This window comes from Lygodium microphyllum, unplaced genomic scaffold, assembly GCF_053477565.2.
Source record: "Lygodium microphyllum isolate KBCC unplaced genomic scaffold, Lygodium_microphyllum_v1.1.10 scaffold_57, whole genome shotgun sequence".
NCBI lineage: Eukaryota > Viridiplantae > Streptophyta > Polypodiopsida > Schizaeales > Lygodiaceae > Lygodium > Lygodium microphyllum.
Genome location: NW_028229540.1, coordinates 258899 through 282503, shown reverse-complemented (window position 1 = coordinate 282503; position 23605 = coordinate 258899). Strand labels below are relative to the sequence as shown.

General features: G+C 47.0%; 1 pseudogene; it reads right to left on the bottom strand.

The window, feature by feature from the left end:
- LOC148008862 (peroxiredoxin-2E-1, chloroplastic-like) overlaps positions 1-12960 on the bottom strand; it is a 54343-nt pseudogene extending 41383 nt beyond the window's left edge.
- Between the last annotated feature and the right edge of the window lie 10645 nt (positions 12961-23605).

The following is a 23605-nucleotide window of genomic DNA, read 5'->3' as shown; positions in this document are numbered from 1 at the left end:
ACCTAGGCTTGTCTGTGGTTAGATCCACCTCCCCATTAAGTCCACTTCTGGCTATGTATTCACCTATGCTGGAGGTGCTGTCTCTTGGATGTCCAGGGTTCAAAAGTGTACGACTCTCTCTACCACTGAGTTCGAGAATATTGCAGTCATTGAGGCTTGCAAGGAGGCCATATGGTTGGGCAGTTTAGTTCATGACCTTGGGATTGATTCTATACCTACACTGCATTCGAATTTTATGAGTGCTATTCAGTTGGCCAAGAATCTAGTCTTCCATGAGAAGATGAAACACATTGAGATGAGGTATCACTTCATACGTGGGGTCATGGAGGACAAGTCTGTTGACCTTGTCAGGATCTCCACTGATGAAAATCCTATCGATCTGCTCAAGAAAAGCCTCACTACTAAGTGCTTTGCCTTCCTCAGGAGATTGATGGGTGTTGGATAAGATGACGTTTTTCCTCATCACGTTGTACATGTGTACACTGTACTATCTTTTCTTTCTCTTTTTCACTCCTCACTGGGGCAGATTCATCTTTAAGTGGGAGGTTGTTGGGGGTAAAGTGTTGAAATTCAGCAAATCACACTCATTGACAGCCTCTTTGTATGGAGCTTCAGGGCCAAGGACATGCAGGCTTACCTATCCCATATGCACAGTGGTGCCTACTACAGTTTCCTACTTTCCTATAAAGCATTGTACTTGCTTCCTTTTCTTAATGCAATGATAGTACTCTTTTCTTTTCAGTGAAGTGTCAGTGTCATTGTCCACATACACAAGATTGTGTTTATGAGTCCAAGTCTCAATCTTGGAACCTAATTCACTTGTGTAACAAACAGTGTCTTTGTCTTCTCCATCATGAGTCCACACTTCTCCTTCCATCCACCATAACTCACTAGCATGTCCTAGATCCCGCATCTTTAACATGGTATCAGAGCACAGACGGGCATGGCGCTACTCCTTCAGCTCCATTTCACTTTCATCTAGCTCAGCTTGAGCTCAGTCTAGCTCAAGACTTCATCTTCTACTCTTTTTTCTCACTGCCTTGTTTGGCAGCCATAGCCAAACCTACACCTACCTGCCTTTGAGCTCTTAGATCTCTTGAACCAGGCAATATCTCCCCAAGCTCTCTTCTAGAGGATTGTTTCTAAACTCCCTGAGCTTCCCTCTGTTGCATAACAATCCAACATTGGGCTCCTATAGCTCCAGCATTGTCATTCTTCTGTGTTTCTGTCCTATGGCCACCATAGCTAGCCTAGACATACCTCTGATAGAGGGCTGAGATCTCCCTCTACAGGTCAAATCAGCCTATGACCACTTCTTGGAAGATGTTCCCCAACACTAGGCGCAACTCCCTATCACAATAACTGATGACATTGTTGCTCTCTGGCCCCGGCATTACAGAAATCGACTGCGCCTGTCCTGAACTGCGTCGATTCTGATCGAGTGCTCTGCCTGCGCCGTACTGCCCGCGATCTGGACTATCTCCATGGGGCTTTGATATTCCTTGACATAAGCTTCCTAGACATGTAAAAAGTTTTGAAAATGATCAAGTATTGAGGTCACAGCAGCTGAAAAACCAGGCCCCTGTCTCAGAAACCCTAATTCCACCATAGCCAAAATCTTCCAAGCTCATTTTTTCTCATTTTCTCACTCCTGCCACTAAACCAAGCTAAAGCCCACTCTGACCCACTGTCCCGGCACCAAATCAAGGAGGGGAAGGACCTGAGAAGATTGAAGAACGATCGAACGAATCAGTCCTTCTATTCTCATTACTCTGATAGATTGTTTTAAAAGCCTTGTATTTCCTTGCCCTAATGCTTATTGTCATAAGCTTTGAAAACTCCTCATGTAACTTGGCATTACAGTCCTTGTACACTTTATGAGGCCCCTATTACAGCCTCTGGATGTCCATCATGTTTTGGTGCCCACACTTAGCCTTTTCTGCGAGACAGCCTTTGGTGTCTACCATGTTTGTGGTGTGCCTACACTTTGCAGGTGGTTCTCATTACAGCCTCTACACACTTTGTGCCTTTCTAGTTGTGATTGAGGAGGGGTGTTGAGATTCAGCAATCACACTCATTGACAGTCTCTTTGTATGGAGCTTCAGGGCCAAGGACATGCAGGCTTACCTATCCCATATGCACAGTGGTGCCTACTGTAGTTTCTTACTTTCCTATAAAGCATTGTACTTGCTTCCTTTTCTTAATGCAATGATAGTACTCTTTTCTTTTTAGTGAAGTGTCAGTGTCATTGTCCACATACACAAGATTGTGTTTATGAGTCCAAGTCTCAATCTTGGAACCTAATTCACTTGTGTAACAAACAGTGTCTTTGTCTTCTCCATCATGAGTCCACACTTCTCCTTCCATCCACCATAACTCACTGCCATGTCCTAAATCCCGCATCTTTAACATAAAGGCGCCTCTGCCTAGCCACCCATGTATTACTACACTGACAGTACCCGCCACTGCAAACTATAGGTGGTGGGTGCACATCATCGTCACTTAATTCTTTTTTTTTAAATGACATTTTGAATAAAGGAAGGCCTGGTCACACATTGTGACTGTTGGAGTTCCCATTTCTAAAGGAATGATTTGAAAAATGCAGACCATTTCTCTTCACACCAAATCTCACAACAATCTAAGATTTTTACTTTGCTCTACTTTTGGTTCCTCTACAAGCACTATCCATGGGAAAGAGAGAGAGAATGAAAGAGCTTCTTACCAATTGCTTGCTTGCTTGAATCCTTGCTCATTATCCTTTACTTCACTCTTCAAAACCAACCTCTCTTATGACATTGCTTTGATACCATGTCACAAATCACACCATGGGGGGACTTGCTTGAGCTCATATACCTCTAAACACACACAATACACACAAGAGGAAGCCCACTCAAGAGCACTAAAATAGAGATGGAGGCAAAAATGTTTTTTTGCTAGTTTTTTTTCCTTCTTCCTTACAAAATGTAATATATACAAAGTATTGATAAATACAACATAAAGAAAAGCGATCTATTAAGTTAAACACTGCATAACTGACTATACTAATTGATTGACACTATAATATATGCCAGTTGTAGATAAGTATAACTAATCTAATATAATAAGTGATAAGTCAATGGCCATATGAGGATCATAATGACCACCAGTGTGCTAAGTGCAGATATGGGGACCCATCTAACTAGACAATCCATCATCAATGTTTGCACATGTTGAGCTTTTGTCATCTTAACAAACTTTCTACATGTGACCTCCTATCTATTGTTGGTTAGGCACTTGTAGGTGAAAAAAATCAGATTAAGTGTAAAAAACCTAGTGAAGCCCTTGGGCAAACACAATGCAAATCAATGTTGTCTATATCTAAACCATGGACTTAACTTAGAATATTTCAATTATAAATCACAACAACTAGAATTTTCAAGCAATGTTCTTCATTTCCTAGCAATTCTACTTATCAATTAAATTAAGTAGACTTTTTTAATAAATAATTTACTTACACATAAACTATTTATATTATTAGACATTTTGTTATAATCATTTTTATTGTGTTATTTTAATCATACTTTATAATAAATCCATTATAAATTTCATTCACATGATTTTTCAAGAATGTTATTCTCTAAATAAATTATCTACTCTAATAAATAGCATATTTTGTAACAAGCGGGATACACACCGACTAGGGTTTAGACACCCAGTCACACTGGACCGGGGTATATAAGGTGTAGGAGTCCCAGATTAGGGCAACCAGTTATTATCAAGAACATACTCTTCACCTTCATCTCCAACTTCCATGACTTCCTCCTTCCTTCTCTCCTCTTTTCTATCTTTCTCTCTCCTCTTCTAGTCTTCTTTTCTCTTCTTCTTGCTCTCATTCTCTCTCTTCAGCTCTTCTTCTCTCTCCTCTCAGTCTCATTTATTACAAGTAGTATCAGAGCTTCAAGCTTTGGTCCTTTTCTTCTTTCCCCTTTCTTCCTTTTCAAATCCCAAAAATCCTAGTTACTCAGCTTACAAGTACAAGTACAACAAGAAGGATTGCAATTAACTTCAGTTTTTTGGAGCAAGCAGGAGCTATGATTGGAGACTCCGACATATATAGACTCCGACATATATAGAGGTAAAACAATTAAAATAGTAGGTTGTCACTTCTTTTCATGAAAAATGTAGGGGTTCTAGACCAAGTTTAGAGTTCCAAGAGTTGGAAGAGGGCAAAACCCTAGTTACTTTTTGCTCCAGCCCTCCTTCTCTCTCTTCTCCTGCAAGCTACCATGGTTGCCATGGTTCTAGACCAAGTTTAGAGTTCCAAGAGTTGGAAGAGGGCAAAACCCCAGTTCCTTTTTGCTCCAGCCCTCCTTCTCTCTCTTCTCCTGCAAGCTACCATGGCTGCCAATCCCAAAAACCCCCAAGACTTGGTATGAGGTTTTCTCCCCAGCATCAACCAGCCCTGGGACATTGTTCCTGACCCCACAAGCTATAGATCAAGTAGTGGAGTGGTAGGGTTGCTGCCCAAAAGGCCTACAGGGCAACCCCTGCAATTTGCAGTGCATTTTGCACTGCCTGCCTTGCCTACTCTAGTCCTTTAGCCCTTCCCCTCTTGCTATCCTTGGCACTCCTTGCCACTCCTGGGCACTAATTCAGCACACCTCTCTCTTCCCCCTTGCCACTCTTGAGCCCCGGAATCAACTTCCACGAAGCTGGACAGTTTGGGACAGTTTGGGCAGCCATGGATTCTTCAACTGAAGCTATCTCTGATCTTGAGACCTCAACCCCCACAAGCCCTTCAGCCCGTGAATGACTTCCTTACCCGGATTGAAGACATGAAGCTCGACATGTATGGGAGCTTTGTGGGCAGCCATGAAAGCTTCACTTGAAGCTTTCCTTCTTTGAAGCTCAAGCTCGGGAACAAGCACGTGAGCTATCATCATCATTGGGAGCATTCAAATGCTGAAGTCTTCTTCCATGGGAATGCCCCAACCAACCAGGCTTGATTGACAGAGAAAATTAACATCATGATGAGCTATAATTCAACGGTCTCTCCAAGCATTGTAGAGGTATGTCAATCTGATCTTAATCTCTTAAATTTAGCTACTTGCTGAGCTTAATCCCTTGTTGGGGAGATTAAAGATTGCATAGGCTCAGTAACTCAATCCCCTTTACATGAATGCCTCATATCTTATCCTGAAAATTCATTGTATTGGCTGACATAAAACCCCATTTTGTCTTCTGCCCTAGGATAAGCCTCAAAGTGAATAATAGCCATTATAAATTGGGTAAATAGCAGCCAATGAGTCACTGGATTGCCAAGGTAACCCCTAACCCAACCCTTGTCCATTCCTTGCGTCTCATGAAACGGCCCAATGTCTCCTTTCCAATGCATCTCATACTGAGTACTTAATAAAAATGACTGCCATGTATACTTCGGTGGCTAAGGAAAAAGGCCGATGCTAGGCGAGGTGGTAAGACAAAAGAGAGGTGACCCTCCCTTACCACTTAAGACCTTGAAGGGGTGCACAATCCAGCCCGAGGGGAACTTTGCTCACTTCCTAGTGATTGGGAGCCCGATATTTGTATGCAGGTGCAGGTACTTCCCCATGATCTCCACTTTCCCTAATGCAATGATTCCCCTTGGACACCTCCTCAATGCTAATGGCACCCATACACTTGAAGTGTATGTAGTTAGAAGAGATGTATGGTAGTGAATTTACTTATGCATTGATGGCAGAGAAGATGGGTATGCAATGATGCTTGGGATAATGCTCAGTATGCTCAGGATGCTATTTATATTGCTGATTAGGCCTCTCTAACTATGCTCCCCCATCCATATAAGGCTTTTGCAATAATAGCCAGGCAATGTTTTTGGTCACAGTCCTGCATGACAGCCAAGAAGATCCTAATGCAGAAATTTCTATTTTGAATTTGGGAGTGAACCCTATAGCTCACCTCTAAGAGGGCTTTTCCCCCTCTGGTTTGAATCAAAAACCTCGCCAATCGGAGCTAGAATTTGCAAGTTATGCCCATTTTTGTGCACTAGGGTCACTGTGGACAGGGTCCAGGACAGGACATAGTAATTCCATTGCAAAAATTTTTGATCATTTTTTGACACAAAGGTTAATAGCTCATCTCAAAGAGGACTTTGTCCCCTCTAGCCTGAGCCAAAAATCTCATCAATTGGATTTTCCTACAAAAAGTTACGCCCTTTTTACTGAAAGTAGGTCCTATGGACTACATCCAAATGGCTGGCTAGAAGGGCAAAAGAAAGGCCCAAGAGGAACTCCAGAGGGAGATTAGATGCTGCCGGACCTCCATGAATGAGGAACCAAGCTTGGCACAGGATTATCATGGTGACATATAGGAGAAAATGCCTAAAACGCACCTATACACCCTGCTCAATCACACCCTCTGTCAACATGAGCTTCGTCATATGGAACGGCATAATGATATGGTCACCAACCATCGCCAAATGATGTCCAAGTTTGATGAAACAATCGAGCACATGGCTCTCTCAAACTGAAGACTCAACAAACCTTGGAGTAGTTCACTACTCTTGTTGCTCAATTAGCTACCGCTTTAGCCCAAGAGAAGGTCAATGAGTCTAGACATCCTCTACATCAGGAGCCATTGCATGGTCCACAGGGTATACTTGGTGCTAAAGTAATTTCCCCCTCTACCTACAAGATTGGTGAACCCTCTCGTGTACAAGATGAGTCCCTGTTGAATTCCCTCATCAACCATATAGCCAACACCCCACTGAGGTCCTCCCCCACCCTTGATCGAAATTCCCCTGCTCTCCCTCGAAGCCCCCATGAACCCTATATGAATCAACCCCATCATGGACAATATGGTACCAATGGCAAGCTTGGCAATCATGGACAGCTTGGCTATAATGGACAATATGGGATGAATGCACCACATGGGATGTATGGACAACAAGGCATGTATGGCCACCAAAGGATGTATGGGCAGCAAGGGTTTCATGGGCAGCATGGCCCTAATGAATTGTGTGACAAGATCATCCCCACAAAGTACAATGGGAAATCCCCCTCACCATCTAACTTAGAGGAATGGATGTCCAAGTTGAAGTCCTACTTCAATATCTACCCTCGCACTGATGATCAGAAAATACTTTTTGCTTCTCTCCAGTTGGAAGACATGGTGGCGCTATATCAATCGAGAGAATCATTAGTTCATTGATTGGGAAGATTTTAAAATGCATATGGTCCAAGTTTTTATGTCTCCTATGGAAAAAGAGTGGTTGGCAAGATGATGGTACACTCTTGACCAACGTAACCTCATTGTACGTGAGTACACAAATCAGTTCGTGAACTTGACCATGTATGTGGAGAGCATTAGCAATGATGCTAAATTGTACAAGTATATATAGGGATTGGAACCAAGCCTATCAGCAAATGTCATGGCCCAAAAACACACCACACTGTTTGATGCAATTGAACTAGCTAAGAGATATGCACAAAAGTACCGCAAGAATGAGCATTTTCAGCAAGGTTTTGGACAGCCCTTCATCCCTTCACGATCAGCCCCATACGGAGGTGGTTTTTGAGGCACTTCTATGCCTAATAATAGCCCCAAAGTACCCACTTACCCTACCTTCCATGCTAAAAGAAAAATGGGCACTTTTGGGACAGCATTTGGCTCTAATGTTGAGAATAAGTATGCTGAAAATAAACAGTCCATCGCATCACCTTCCCAGGGATCCAGTAGCAAATACTTCATTTCTTCGGATGTTGTGAAGGAATGAAAGAAAAAGGGGCTATGCTTTAAATGTGGAGATAAGTACATTGTTGATCAGGCCTCCAAATGCTTGTACAAGACAACTAAGGTTAAAGTTCATAGCATGTATGTCATGGAAGATTGGCCCAATGATGAGGATGGCCTGCGCACCAACCAGGCTGAGCCTACGGAGGATGTTGATCATGAGCAGTTCTATGACCCAGAGGATGGGTTTCCCTTTGACTCGAGCAGTGATCCATCATGGATACTTGATTTGGCATCCCACCCACCTACCACTTTTGTTTGCTCTATCTCCTTGGATGCTTGGACGGGTTCGTGAAGCCCTAGCACCCTCCGCATTCAAGGAAGTATCCATGGAAAGCATGTCTTCATCCTTGTGGACAGTGATAGCACTCATAGTTTTGTCAATAAATCAGTCATTGATTGGCTGAAATGCATCCCTATGGCATTACACCACCCTTGAAGGTCCAAGTAGCAAATAGAGAAGAATAAATCAGCACACATGTATGTCCCGTAGTTCCCTTATGCTTGGCTGACAATTATGTGGCACTGGTTGATCTAATTGCCCTTGATATGGGCCCCATTGATGTTGTCTTGGGCCATGATTGGATGAAACAATTGGGAAAATTTTCTATGGACTTCTCTCAGCTCTACATGGAGTTTATGATGCATGGACAACCTATCCACCTAGAGGGAGTTCAAGATCATGCTGATTTTTAGCTCATTACAGCAAAGCAACTCAAAAGGGAGTTGAAGAAACGCTCACAAATCTTTGTTTTGCAATTGAATAAGGATAATTCCAATCATCTCTCTACAATATATAATGATTCATCCTTGCAGGCCTTACTTAAGGAATACAATGACCTATTTCAGATGCCTACAGCCCTTCCTCGTAAGAGACAAGTGGACCACCCACTTGATTTAGAGCCCCATTCCAAGCTAGTAAACAAGTCCCCCTTACAGACTCTCCAAGTGTGAGCATGAAGAGGTTGCAAAGCAAGTCAAGGAGTTGTTAGAGATGGTTTTCATTGAAACGAGTTCTTCCCCCTATTCATCCCCTATCCTATTAGTCAAGAAGAAATATGACTTCTTTCGCATGTGCATTGACTATAGAGATTTGAACAAAATCACAGTGAGGAACCACTACCTCATCCCACGCATTGATGATTTGCTAGATGAGTTGAAAGAGGCATGATTTTTCACTAAGATTGAAGTGTGCTCTAGCTACCATCACATTCATATGAGGGAGGGAGATGAGGTCGAAACGGCCTTTAGGACTGATCATGGACTTTATCATTTTCTAGTGATGCCTTTTGGGTTGACTAACACATAGAGAGCATCGACTCTTTGCTAAGGAGGGAAAATGTACCATCATGCTGACATCTATGGAGTACTTGGGACCCATTGTGACCAAAAATGGCATACAGGCTAACCCAAAGAAGGTGCAATGTGTTAGAGACTGGTCCACTCCTTCCAACACCACTTCTTTGCGTGGCTTCCTTGGTCTCTCTTCATTCTATAGAAACTTCATTAAGCATTATACCACCATTGCAGAACCTTTGACTGATCGCTTAAAAGAGGAGTCATTCTTTTGGGATGCCACTACTGATCATAACTTCAAATAGTTAAAGGATGTGCTTACTTCCTTGTCTACCTTGACTTCTCTAAACTGTTTACCATTCATTGTGATGCCAATGGCAGGGGTATTGGTGCAATATTGTTGCAAGAGCATGGTGTGATTGCATTTGAGAGCCGCAAGATTTATGCGAAGGAGATGCTGTGGGAGCTTTCGCTCAACCGCCAAGACCCACAGACCGCTTATTGTTTCAAGCATTTCAAGCAAGCTCTAATGGCTATCTCTCACCTAGCCGACACGCCGTCGATCCTACGAGTGTAGTGAGCTTACCTTGATGCTTGATCGAGTACCCTCCTCTCTCTTGCACTCCGGTAGCTCCATGATTCTTGATGCTAGCTCAAGCATCCTCAAGCCTCCTCCATCTCCAAGCTCCATCCTCCATAGCCGCGCATGCAAGAGAAGAGAAGAAGAGAAGAGGAGATGGTGAAGAGCTTCACCCTCTTGATCCCTCACTCCCACACACACTCACTCCCTCACCCTCTCTCAAGAACACACACAAGCAAGAAGGAGAGAAGAAGAGAGGAAGAAGAAGACTCTTTTTGCCACACACCAAAGAATGAGCTTCTCATTCACTTTTCAACTTTATATACAAAACCCTAAATCCCTTTTGGGCGGTCATCCCCTTTTTCCCTTTTTTACATGGCCGGCCGTAACCTAGGCCCTTTTTTCCATTTTCCAACATTCTAATTTATCCGATTCCCAACTGATGCGTACATTTTGCACAGGAGCGAGCCTGGCGCTCTTTTACAAGGATTCGGGAGCACTTCCATATTTAATGGTGTGCCTTTTACTCCTTTGTTGTCTCAGGGCGACACTGAGACTTTCTAAGTGTCGTGTCCGAGCATTTAAATTTTTCAGGGCCTGGTTATTACCGATCAAGGTGCCTTTTTTTGCTTTTATCCTGCGCCTTTTTTTGCTATTTTCCTTTTTCCGTTTTCCACTCCTCTGTGCTGCAGAAAACACGGTAACATTACCCGGTAACAGATGCAAATGAATGTATATAACCAGGAGATGTTGGCCTCCATGCCATCAAGAAATGGCACCACTATTTGTATAGCAGTCGATTCCAAGTAAAAAGTGACCACCATGTCCTCCAATACTTCTTGACTCAATCCCCTTTGACTCCTAAGAAAAGGCGATGGGTGGCAACCTTACAAAACTATGATTTTGACATTTTGCACACTCGAGGCAAGGATAATATTATGGTTGATTCACTATCTCGAATGTGGGCATGCAGAGTATCTTCTATTTTTGAATTGCACAGTGATTGGGTTGAAGATCTTCAAGAGGCTTACTTGTTAGATGATCACTTCACCCAAATATTCCAGAAATCACAACATGGGGTCATGGCTAAAAACTCCCAATATTAGCTCAAGCATGGCCTTATTTGGTCCCATGTCAAGATTGTCATCCCATACACTTCCTTCTTCATGCAAAAGATCATGGAAGAGATGCATTCTTGCCCCACTGTTGGTTGTAGGGGAGCTACAGAGCTCTACCCCGAGACCTACGGACCGCTTATTGATCAAGCCTTTCAAGCCGAGTGGCCATGGCTACCTCTCACATAGCCGATGCGCAATGCCTACCTTGTGGGTGTAGTGAGCTTACCTTGATGCTCGATCGAGTTCCCTCCTCTCTCTCACACTCCGGTAGCTCCACGATCCTTGTGGCAAGCTCAAGCAACCTCAATCCCTCTCCGTCAAGCTCCATCCTCCATAGCCACGTGAGACGAGAGAAGAGAAGAAGGGGAGGAAAGATGAAGAGAGAAGATGGGGAGCTTCTTCTCCACGATCCCTCACTCACACACACTCACTCCCTCACTCCCTCTCACACTCCCTCAATCCCTCACTCAAGCACAAGAAAGAAGGTAAGAAGCAAGAGAAGAGGAAGAAGAAGCTTTAGCCACACCCAAGAATGAACTTCTCATTCACTTTTGAACTTTATATACATGCCCTACTTTTTGGGTGGTCATCCCCACTTTTTACATGGCCGGCCATTAGCCTAGGCCCTCTTTTCCTATTTCCCACCATTCTAACTTATCTCGTTCCCACTAATGCATACAATTGGCACGAGAGTAAGCCCAATGCTCTTTTTACAAGGATTCGGGAGCGCCTTCATATTTAATGGCGCACTTTTACTCTTTTCTTTTCTCGAGGCGACACCGTCATTCAAATTTTCAGAGTCTGACCTCCATCCAAGATGCCTTTTCCTTTCTTTGTCCTATGCCTTCTTGGTTGTCTCCTTCTTCCATTTCTCCCGCACTTCTGCTCCATTTTTCGTTCCTCTGTGCTGCAGTAAACATTACCCCCCTCCTAGCGGAGTGCCAGTCCCATGGCACTGGGGTGGGGAGCAGCAGGGTAGTTGGGATTGGTGTTAAGTGGAAATGGTGGATAGATGATCACTGTCAAAAAGGTGGAGCTGCAATGAGAGATGGTGGGGTGTTGGTTCCTGGTGATTTGGAGAGGTTCCGGCTTGCTTTGATCTGCATGACGATGCTCGGCCTTGTTTACACAGTTGGAATTTGTCGTCGGCAATGACTGCAAAAATCGGGGCTCCGTTATCAGTTGAAGAACATATGGTGCCAAGATGTAGCCAATGACGGCTCGACTGAGTTACGAATAGCCTACAAGAGAAAGTTGTGCACTCCCTAAGGGGGTATCTGTCTCACGGTGAGGTGTAAGTGCATGTGCAGTGGAACTGGGAGGTGGGTCTTAACCTTGGGCAAGCCCTTGGTAATGTCTCACACTTAAGGACCCAGTTCATGCGTTGTTGGAGGTGTAGTGCAGTGCAGAGCTTAGGGTGATAGGTCTGAAAGTCCTGCCCTTGATGTGCCCTAAGCGTGGAGTGGGGAGAGGGGCTAGGGGTGATCCCTAGGTGCCGTGAGCAAAGTGTGTGCTTCTCTTTTTTTCTTTTTTTTGGAAGGGGTTTGGCTAGTGCTGATCACCTCAGTTGAAGCACGGGGAGGTCGCAGACATTGGGATAGAAAGGCACGGCTTTGGAGATATTCTTTAATTGCACCTCGGGCCTTCAGAGGTGTGGATGACAAAAAGGGATGGTTACACCTTGTGAAGCGGGTGTCATTCATGTTTTCTAAGAGCTCCAAGCAAAAGGAAGGGAGGAGGGATGCCCTCACTCGGTATCTTGTTCAACCACAGCTGGGATTGTTTGTGATCGTGGTGCGGGCAGCTCCTGCTCTTCGAATCCCAGGTCCTTGAGCTCAACAGTGGAGAGGCCGGCACTGCGCAAGTAGCTGAATTTTGTTCCTTGGTGAGTCCGGTGCTAGCAGGGAGCTCCCGTTCCTGAAGATTGTACCTTAGCGCCCGGGTGGTCAATTCCAATTTTCTTCTCACCCTTTCCACTGAATCATCACCCTATGCTTGGGTGACATGTAGCACAGTGCTGAGGAAGGCTTGCCTTTGTGCGTGGGTGCATACATTGGCTGCTTCAGCTCTAGATTGGGCAAGCACTCTCTCACACTCTACCACTGCCAAGCACTCTGTTAATTGCCTGATTCTGTCAAAGTTATTTGCTTCCCAAGCGTTGGCCCTTTCATCCATATTTTTTATTTCCTCTTCCATCGCACTCGCCAATGTGGTCATCATCTGTTGTTGTTCGTTTGTTAAAGCCCAGAGTTGATGCCACTCCCTGGACTTCCGAGCCAGCTGCGCTTCGATGATTTCCTTCGCTTGAGTTGTGATACTGAATTTATGCTCTGCCTCATTAATTCATTTTGATCTCTCCTGTGCTAGCTGCTCATGGCTCTGAATTTCTACAAGGTGCAATCTCTGTTGCATGAAGGCCATGGCCATGAGGGCCTCAGTATCTTCATTGGCAACTTCCAACGCCCCTTGTAGCCGTTGTATCTCCTGTTGTTGTTCTTGCACTTCCATTGCAAGGGTTGTGGACCGGCCCTGTGCCAGGAATTCTATCTCTCTTTCTAGCCTATTTTGCTCCTCGAGCTCATACTGAAGCTTTGCCATGGCGTCCCCCTGCCCCTCGCTCGGTTCACCTTCGTGAGTTGCCAATAGGCCGTACCCCTCTAGTCTAGCCGTTCTTTGCTCTAGGTCGGCATACTGCTGCACCAGCAACTTTAAACTCAGTTGCTTGGCCACCAGGTTCTGTTCTTCATCCGGCCTCCTTCTTTTTTGCCTCCAGCTGGTCTTGTAACGCCTTGACCTCCCTTCATCAGTTAGCCTCTTGCTTTGAAACTTTGAGCTTCAGGGCCGCCAAGGTTTCCCTTTCTTTCTCCAGCTTCAGTAGGGCCACCTTCTTTTCCTCCTTTTCCGCCTCCAGCTGCGCTAAGAGCTCAACCACGTAGGCATCGTAGTCTGCTCCCGGTGATAGGGGGATGGGAGCTGTGGTCGATGCTTCGAGTTTTTGTCGTTTAGGGTCTTTCCTGGATTCAGCATCAGTGGTGGCAGGTCTTTTCGCACCAAGTTTTAGGACAATCTCTGCCACCTTACTGATAAGCATCTGCATCATGCTCATCAGTTCGGAGAAAGCGGTGGCTATGGGGCATTTGGGGTCCTTAGCGTCGGCACAAAGGAGGGAGGTAGGGGGTGTAACGATGACTTTCCCTTGCCTACGATCATCGGGGCTGCCCTCGCGCTGCCACTCGCTTCGCCTTCATGGTGAGGACCATAGGGGTTGATTTCTCCTGGTCTGTGAGCTTCTTCAACAGACTTGCAAGTGGCCTCAGCCAACTCGGTCAGTTCCTTCATGCTCAGTTCGTAGGCTTCCTCTTCCACCCTTCTTTGTCGTTCCTCTTCTGCCCTTTTAGACTCCTCTTTAACTGTTGCGAGTTCTTCCTCCTCCTCCTTCTACAGTTGTTCTTCCAACCCACATGACTCTTTCTGAGCTCTCTTCACCTCAGCTCGCTCCCTTTTGCTTAGTGTCTTCACCTTCTTTTGGCCCTTGCCGTCCTTTGTTTGCATTTGAGGCCCGGCCTTTTGCGGGGGTGGTACTTCAGGGTCCCCTGCATCGCTAGCTGTCCTTTCACTTGAGACTTCCTCCTCTCGACGTGGTGAGTCCTGGTGCTCAATCTGCTCTCCCTCCACGCCAGCACCCTTGATGGCCTCGTCAATGATAGTTGTAAGTATACCCCCATACCTAATCGTGGAGGCCCTGATGGTAGGTTTTTTCCTTCTGGATCGCGCAGTGGAGGCTGGGGATTCCCCACTGGCTGGCGTTGCGGCTGGAGCTAGAAGGGCGGCTGAACTCTTTATAGTCTTCTGGACGAAACCGTTCCAGTCCACCTCCTCTGGGACTCCTGCCACAATGCTTTCCAGTAGTGGTATGCTGATCCTATTCATGAGGGCATTGTACCTGTGGCTGGAGAAGAGAGAATGGATCATCTTAGTCTGCATTCTTATCTTCAAGTCCGGAATGTCGGCTAGACTAATTCCATCGACCGTGTGTACATCTTCCTATTTGACTCCCAGCATGGCGTACACGTCCCTTTTTGGGGGGTCTTTCTTTTTTGAGCATGAGTCCCAGGACTCTTTCAACAGTGGCGACATCAAGGGGCACCTACACCCGTCTTTCTTGATCACCTTCCCTTACCGTGACCATGCTACAGCTTCGTCTTTCATTGAAATTTCCCAAGAACTCCGCGCACATGCTGTAGTCGACAGCCTGACCGACTTTCTCTACATACTTTTGGAGGCTACATTTGTTCACCAGCTCTCTTACGGCCAGCTCCTCCGAGATAGCCTCATCCAGGTTCATGGTATGCTTGAAAGTAAATTAGTTGAATCCCCATGTTTCGATGGTGATTCCATAGTTTGTCATCTCTACTTCTGTAAATGGAAGTCTGCCCAGTCCTGCCATGGTATGTGCCTGTCAGCCAACGTTAGAGTTACGATTTGATTCATTCCTAGCATATCCCAAGAAAAAATATGTGCGCCAGTTTACCAGGTAGATTTTTAAGGAGATGAAACTTTTTTAGAAATAATGAACAACCAACAACTTTTCCTCCTTGCTTTCTTTCCTTTTTGAATTTAGTAGAGTGCTGTTAGCCTTCACACTCTTGCTACTTCACTTGGTCAGTCCCTTGGTCATCACATGCTCTTCCCCCCTCTTTTCTAAGTGGCACGGGGGAGGGAAGGCTCACATGGGCTGTGTGGGGTGAGCTACTTGGCCATAAGCTAGGTATACAGGTTAGGGTTGTATTCAAACTGGGCATGGTGATCAAGTTCGCCTGGTTGGGGAAGCTTGAGTGATGTAGATTAAGACATCATGGAAGATGTCTCCTGAGTTGAGGCGACTAGCAATGTGCAACTCCTCCTCTGTGAGGAATTGGTCAATGTACGGGTGGGCCAACACCTGATCATCTAAGTGTAAGTTGCGTGTAATGGCCAGAACTCTGAATGAAAGAGGTGCCACGTACATAGGGTCGCATTCAATTGTTTTGATTGCCCTCCTTTGCTCAGCATTAGTCATGATCCGACGGCCTTTCTTCTCCCATTGGAGTCATAAAGCGTACCACAGTTTGCAGGAATGGAGAAGCAGAGCTGGCAAGCTGCACAAGCTCCTCCAGTTCACGTTTCGACGTAGAGAAAGTGGGCTTGCGGTATGAGGTGACTAGTCGTCTGAGAACAGCTTGTTCCTTCAAGATCTCTCCATTAGCGATTAGCTCGACCGCAATCTTGGAAAACTTGATGGTCATGAACTCGTAGTCCTCCCAAGTGCATGGCAATGAGCGAACATCAGAAGCAAGGGGTTCGTCAAGAAGTCCTAGGTCGAGTCTCTCATAGCTTCTAGCGAATGTAGTGAAGGTGTCGTCCAACTCCTTGATGCATGTCATTGCGTCATTCCCAGAGGTCTTAGCGAGATCCTTGGCCGCTAATAGGAAGGATCATCTTTCGTATGAAGGTTTCAGACCCGCTGGTGGTGATGGAGCAGTTGAGTTGGACAGTAGTGACTCCCTTGCAGGCGTCGTTAATGGGATTGTGTACTTTGGATCATTTGGGAGCGCTGCGGCGGGCTCCTGTGCCCTAGGGAGCATGCTACAATTCATTTGAGAAGGCATGGGGGTGTGCCCCTCCTCTGACCTGGATGGTGATGGATCATCCGATTTGGGACACTGAAAGTTTTGGGTGGCCTTAACCATCACCGTTGTTGGTTTGACGTTCCGTGCGACTTGTGCTTTGCCTTTGCCGGTCTGTCCAGCTGGAGTGGGGCTATCCAAAGTTGACTCTTTCGGGTGTCTGGCCTTAGGCACCCATATCCAGGGGTTGCCCTCATAGTATCCCTGCGCTCACAGGAGATCTTTCGATATCCATCGTGGCGTGGCGGTGCACCCAAGTTGATGGCATCTGGGCTTCCTCTTAGGCTGCGACTAATACTTTTTGCATTTAGGAGTGTGTTTCTGTGGTCTACCAGGAGGTGGCGCTCGCCGTTTCGGCACCCATATGTGCGTGGGCTCCCTGGCCATGTGGCCGGCTAGGGTGGGTTTGCTTCTGGCAGTTGGGGTACGGGGTAAGACATCCATACCCTTCTCCTTAGGCTTGGCTACGGGGGTCTCCATCGATGGCTCTGCAGTTGTAGAAGGCACAAGATGGCCCTTGCTGAAAGTAGTTACCATACGCACACTGCTCATGGTCAGGTGAATGCGGTCTAGGTTGTAGTCCACATTGCAGCTTGTCTGCTTTTTGAAAGTGCGCCCTAGTAGTGATTTATCACCGGCCCCTTTAGTGTTTGGTAACACATAAAAGATGACTGGAATACTCCCAGACTCGACGGAGATAGACGCTTGGCATTTCCCTAAGAGAGGGTAAGTGTTGCCCCCAAATGGGCTAAGTTTCGCTTTCGTGGGCTGTAATTTGGGCTGACCAATGCGTGTCCAATGGTCGTGTGTTAAGACATTACAGTCGGCCCCTTCGTCCGTTCTGCAGTGACCATGATTCGAAGGTAGGCGTGTGCCACTACTTCTTCATCGTTATCGGTTAGTTCGGTGATTGTGGCCACGTAGACAGTGACGGGGGGTTCGCGCATCGATGGTTTGTGCAGCGGATGGGAAGGGGGATAGTACTTTTTCATGCGACTGCCATTGAAGAAGCCTATTTCTTCCCCTTCTAGCATCTCCAACTCGACATTGCCCGTTCTGCTAATTGCATGCACCCGGAAAGGCCCCAGCCCTCGAAATTTCATTTTCTATTTGTGCCCTTTCACCGAGTAGAGTAATACGAGGTCTCGGTGATCTAAGTTGCGCTGGTTGACGTGCTTGTCATACCACAGCTTTCGTCGTGCCTTTTCACAGATTAGAGCGTGGGTGGATAAAAGCCGAGTTTCTGTGAGATGCTCTAGTTCCTCTAAATGGTTAGTCCAAGCCTCTCTCCCCTCCCAATGCTCCTGTGCTGCTATTCTCAAGCTAGGGACAAAAAATTCTAGAGGTAGAATGGCCTCCGTCCCGTAGGTCAGCCTAAAGGGTGTTTGCCCGCGAGACAGCCGTCTTATAAGCTGTCCGATAAGCCCACAAGGCAGCCATCAGCTTATTATCCTAGTCTCTTCGTGATGTGGGGATACTACTTAGTAAGCACGTTGACCAGGATTTTATTTGTGGACTCCGCTTGGCCATTTGCCTGTGGGTAGTAGGGGGAAGACCTTCTATGCATGATTAAAAAGGTTGAGAGCAGGTGGGATATTACGTCGTTAACGAAGTGTGCACCTTGATCACTCACTAGTTCGATTGGACAACCAAACCGTGAAAAGACATGTTCCCACAGGAACTTCGCAGTGGTCCTAGCGTTGTTCCTTCTGGTGGCTCGTGCCTCCGCCCACTTCGTCAGGTAGTCCGTTGTGCCACAATGATGTAGCGCGCCTGGGAGTACTGAGCCGCTGGACTAATAGGTCCGATGAAGTCAATGCCCCATTTCTCGAAGGGCCGTCGAGCTATTATGGGGGTTAACTCCATCATATCTTTGCGCATAGGTATCTTAGTCCTCTGGCATTCATCACAGTGTTTGACAAACTTAGCGGCATCGCGGAATAGGGTGGGCCACCAGAGTTGGGTTTGTAATATCTTACGGGTAGTTGTGTCCCCACTAAAGTGCCCGCCAGCTATCCCGCCGTGCGCCTCTCTCAATACATCGTGCATCTCGTGCTCGCACACACGTCTACGTAACATCCCGTCCTGTCCCAACCTATAGAGTTGGCTAGCAATTAATTGGTATGGCTAGATTTTTAAGATGAGTCTCCTTAGCCTAGCTTTCTCAATAGGTCTCTCTGGCAGGCCGTTTTCTAACACTTGGACAACATCGTCTGCCTAGTAGGGTGTCAAATCAGCTCTAAACAAGTCCCCTTCACTAGACAGGCCAAAGAGGTGCGCGTCCGATAAATCGTCAGGGATGCCTTGGCCAGCAGCTTCCCCGATGGGTATACGGGACATGTGATCTGCCATGTAGTGCTGCTTCCCTTTATGCACAATCACTGAGAAATCAAACTCCAGCAGGAGAAGTAACCACCTTGCTATGCAACCTGTGGCGCATGGCTTGTTTACGAGATACAGCAGGGCTTGATGGTCCTCATAAAAAACGAAGGGTGTGGCCAACAGGTAATGCCTAAATTTCTTCACGGCGAACACCATGGCTAGCCCTTCCCTTTCTGTAGTGGAGTAGTTCATTTCTATTTTGGTGAGCTGCCTACTAGCAAAGCTCACGGGGTAATCAAGACTATGTTCACTAGGTTGGCATAGAACGGCTCCGATGGCAAATTTGGAGGCATCTATGTGTACATGGAATGCTACACTCCAGTCTGGGGCTCGCAAGATGGGTGCAGTGGTGAGAGCCTTCTTTAACTATTCATACACGTGTTGGCATTCCTCAGTCCACTCGAATACAATCAGTAGATTGTACAATGGTCTAGCAATCAGTGCGTAGTTTAGCACAAAGCGTCGATAGTATCCTGTGTGGCCTAAGAAACACTGGACGCCCTTGTAATTGGTGGGCGGTGGGAGGTCAGTAATGGCCCTGACTTTTGAAAAGTCAGTGGCAATGCCATTCCGTGACGCTACATGCCCTAGGATGCATCCGTGTGTCACCCAGAAGTGGCACTTCAAGGGGTTCAGCGAGAGTTTGTATAGTCCGCATCATTCGAAGATGGCTCCCAGCCTCTCTAAGTGTTCGGCCCAACTGGAGTGTACGCATAGGTCGTCCACGAACACCTCCAGCTCGCGTTGTAGCATATCCTTGAAGATTGTGCACATCAATCGTTGGAAGGTTGCAGGAGCATTCATTAGCCCAAAGGGCATAACGATGTAGGCAAAGACACCCCACTCCATGGCGAAGGCAGTCTTGTGCCTCTTGTCAAGATGCACTTGCACTTGATTGTAGCCTAAGAATCCATCCAGAAATATGTAAGCTTCTTTGCCTACTACTCTCTCCAGCATGTGCTCGGTATATGGCAAAGGGTAGTTGTCTCTCTTCGTAGCGGCATTCACCTTCTTGTAATTCACGCACACTCGAATCTTGCCGTTCTTTTTCATAACTATCACTATGGGCGATACCCAATCTATATGCTCAATCTCATATATAAATCCCGCCTTCATGAGCTTATCGATCTCTTCCTTCACCGCATGAGCGTGTTTGGGATTCATAAGGTAAGGTCTCTGCTTTGTTGGCACCGCTTCTGGGACCATGGGAATGTTATGGGTCACAACCCTAGGATCAACTCCTCTCAGTTCCTCCAAGGACCAGGTGAACACATCGACATAGTCCCGCAGGAGGGCAACCTGCCTAGCCTCCTCCTCCTTGGTCAGGTCATCAGCAATGAACACGGGTTGTGGTTTCTTTCCCTTTTCTCCCAGGTCGACTTCCTTGACCCTGGCGGGTCCCTCAATTGGTTCCCTGGCTTGCCCTTGTCTCTTTGCTCCTAGCAGAACCACCACTCTATCACCCTTCTTAAACTTTGTGAAGCATTTGGGTAGGTCCTGCGGCTTCTTTTGCCTCTCTCCTTCTAAGTCTCTAGTTTTCTTCTTGGTCCCCTCCTTAATCCGCTTGCGCCTTAAGTGGATTGGCAAGTCCCTTTTAGTGTGTCTGACATTAGAGGGTTGGGGTATTTCGGGATCACTCTCTATACTGACTTCAGACTCCGAGTTAAACTCGCATCCCTCGCTTGAGGAAGGGGTTTCACCTGGGGGTCGTAGTTCAGTAGGTGACTCCGTCTTCAATATTGGGACTACCAGCGATTGTGCCACCCCTGCCTGCACATAGTCCATAGCTCCCACCTACTCCAGCCAAGTCCTATCGCATTCCATCCGCACGACTCCTTTTCCATCCCTTTCCCATTTCGGCGTAGAGTCTGCCTCAATCTGCTCAATTGCTCTCCCTTCAATGTCATAATCTATCGTGTTAAACCCTTCCTCGCTCTCATCCGTCTCAAAGCGACAGTGCTCATACTCCTCATCACCAGAATCTTGCCCCTCCGACTGCTCATCATCCCCTAGGTTTTCCTCTCCGATCTCCTCTTCATTGGTGACTAAAGCCCAGTTGTATGATAGGTTGAGATTGTGCACTTTGGTCCATTCCCATTCAGGCCGAGCCAAGAGATTGCTTAGGGACTTTAGATTAGTTGCTTTGCTACCTTTCAGTTCCGTGGTTAGGTACTCTACGATTCCCTGAAGCTTGAGCTTGTTCGTGGGGGTGTGGAATGAGACCGGTCTCCCTGGTTCCCGTGAGCTCCCCGCCATCATGCAGAGCGGCACCGTGGGCTCCTCTGCTGGCATGCTTGGTGACTTAGCCACTTGCTTATACAACTCTTCCTCATCCGAGAATGGCAGGTCAATGGTTTCCAAGACATGCATCCAATCCCTCTCGTCCTTCGGGTAGGGAATGTACTTGGTCAGCATCCCATAAGGCTTGCGCGCCTGGGCATCGCCTTTTAGCATGGTTGAGATAGCATCGAGGTCGACTGGGGTAGTTTTCCATGTGTCCATCTCAACCCTTACCGCTTCCATCCTATTTCCCAAGAATATGAGGTTGTTTCCCCATTCTTCAACCACTCATGGATTCCTCATCCATGGCTGGCCTAGCAGTATGTCGTAGTCCACCCCCTTCATGACGATGAAATTTACGGAGAAATGCACTCCTGCGATCTTTACTAGCCAGTTTTTTAAGACCCCGAATGGTCTGACCTTCATTCCATTGGCCAATATAACATTGAACCTAGCCGCTTCCACAAGTGGGTTTCCCTAGGCCTGTAGAACTGCGTGGCTCAAGACACTGACCCCTACGCCGGTGTCCACAATTCCTTTTCGTGTTGCGTCCCCTAAGGCTAAGACAGGTAGGACTGCATGCATATCCGTGCCTTCCCAGAAGGCGTTGATGTGCAATGACCTTGGAGCCGAGTGCAGCGTTAGGCTTGCAATTTGCGTGACTGCGTCCTGCTCGTGCAAGTCAGCATGCTCCCCCTTCCCCTCCACCCAGTGCCTCAATTCTCGCCACAATGGGGGGTGCTACCGAAGCAAGTCTCCCAAATTAATGGTCATTGGGGTGGTTACTACGGTGGTGAGGAGGTTGCTGGGTAGTTGGCTTTCTCCTCGGTCACCACTCTTTGGCCACATGTCGTGGCTAGCTTGTTGATAAGCTTCTTCCCGGTCTTGCCTTTGTGACATCTCTCATGGTGTTACACATTCCCCGATTGAGGTCGCGATGTCGAATCGGGTGTGCTTGCACTAGAAAGGTCCTCCATCGGATCCTCCAATATGGGTTCTACATCTTTAAGGTGTTCTTGGGCATCCTTGACCCACTCCTTTACCTTGGCGATAGCCTCGAGTTGCCGCCTGGGATGAGGGTATTCCCCCACCTTGGCACTACCTAGTTCCACCGTCTTGGGGGCGGAGGTCTCTACCTCAGCATCTGTGACCCCCCTTCCCACCACTAAGGTTGTAGCTTCCTCAGTCTTAAGAGTGATCCTTGCGTCTGCTCTCTTTCTCCTTCTCCTCTGGCTTTTCTTTCCCAGTGAGGCTGCGTCCAAGTTACTTGGCCCAGGCAGTGAGATGCATGTTCATCTTGTCTGCGTTCGCGTCATGACATGTAGTGGGATGGGTGTATCCTCCCTGCCAAAGGTCTCTACCCCAAATAGCCCCAAGGGCACAGAGGGCACGTTGGCTGGACTCGCCGATGGCTTCCGCCTAGGGCAGTCAGGAAACAAGTGTGTAATCCCACATTCAGCGCACCTAAGGTCAGCCTTGTCCTGATTTGCTTGTTCCCTTTCTAGGCAGCATGATGATATATGGCCTAGATGACCGCAGGTCCAACATGAGATTGGGTCCTGGCTTGGTCCTCCAAAGCCTCTGCCTCTTCATCTACCTAGTGCCATCACCAGCACTGGTCGATAGTCCATCAGGACTGGATTGCCCTCCTCGTCATAGGAGATGTATGGGTTTATGTAGCTCTCTTCTTCACTAGGTTCCTCCACATAATGAATAGGAGCATCACTCGGTGGTTGGGTCACGTAGGGTCCTGGTGGTCTAGGTATGCCTGTTGGGTTCATCTCTAGCCTAGGGATGGATGGTCTCATGCCGTTTGGTGCTGGGAGGGCCAGCTGGGCTCCCCTGCCAAGGAAGTTAGATGGCATGTTGCCTAGGTAAGGGAATTTATTACTGAGCATATGGAAACCTCCTATGCAATCTGCAGTGCAACGCGTCATGTCCGAACCTACCATAGTTTGAACATGGCCTAGATCTAGGATCTTGACACTCGGCTGGAAGGTGGTTTCCCCCACCCACAGTGTATACACTACACGTGGGCTCACGTGGGCTTCCTTATTTGTTCCTGCAAATGCGCAAGCTCCATTCTCACCTCAGCCAGGTCCTGTCAGCTCCCTTTCCCTTATCCCATGCACTAGAGCTCTCTCTCTCACCCAACGTCGTTGACCGCTCTGAAGCCTTCTCGCATGCACCGTCCCAACTGGTGTTCCTCATGCTTCGCTCCCTAAGCTGGTCATCTACCCTTATTGCTTCATCATCACCCTAGCTAGCACATCTCTATGTAGGGTGGAGTTACTAGCCAAGGCCTTGTAGAGTTCCTCGCTACAGATTCCATTTATGAACATTGTAGACATAGCCTTTTCATTAGGTCGCTCATTGGACGGGATCCTCTTGAAGAGGCTACGCACATGTGTGATGTAGTCTCTTACGTCCTCCTTTTCTCTCTGGCTGACATTCATCAAGCGGACGATGAGGTTGTCAGAGTATCCTGCCTCATAGAACCTCTTGATAAAGTG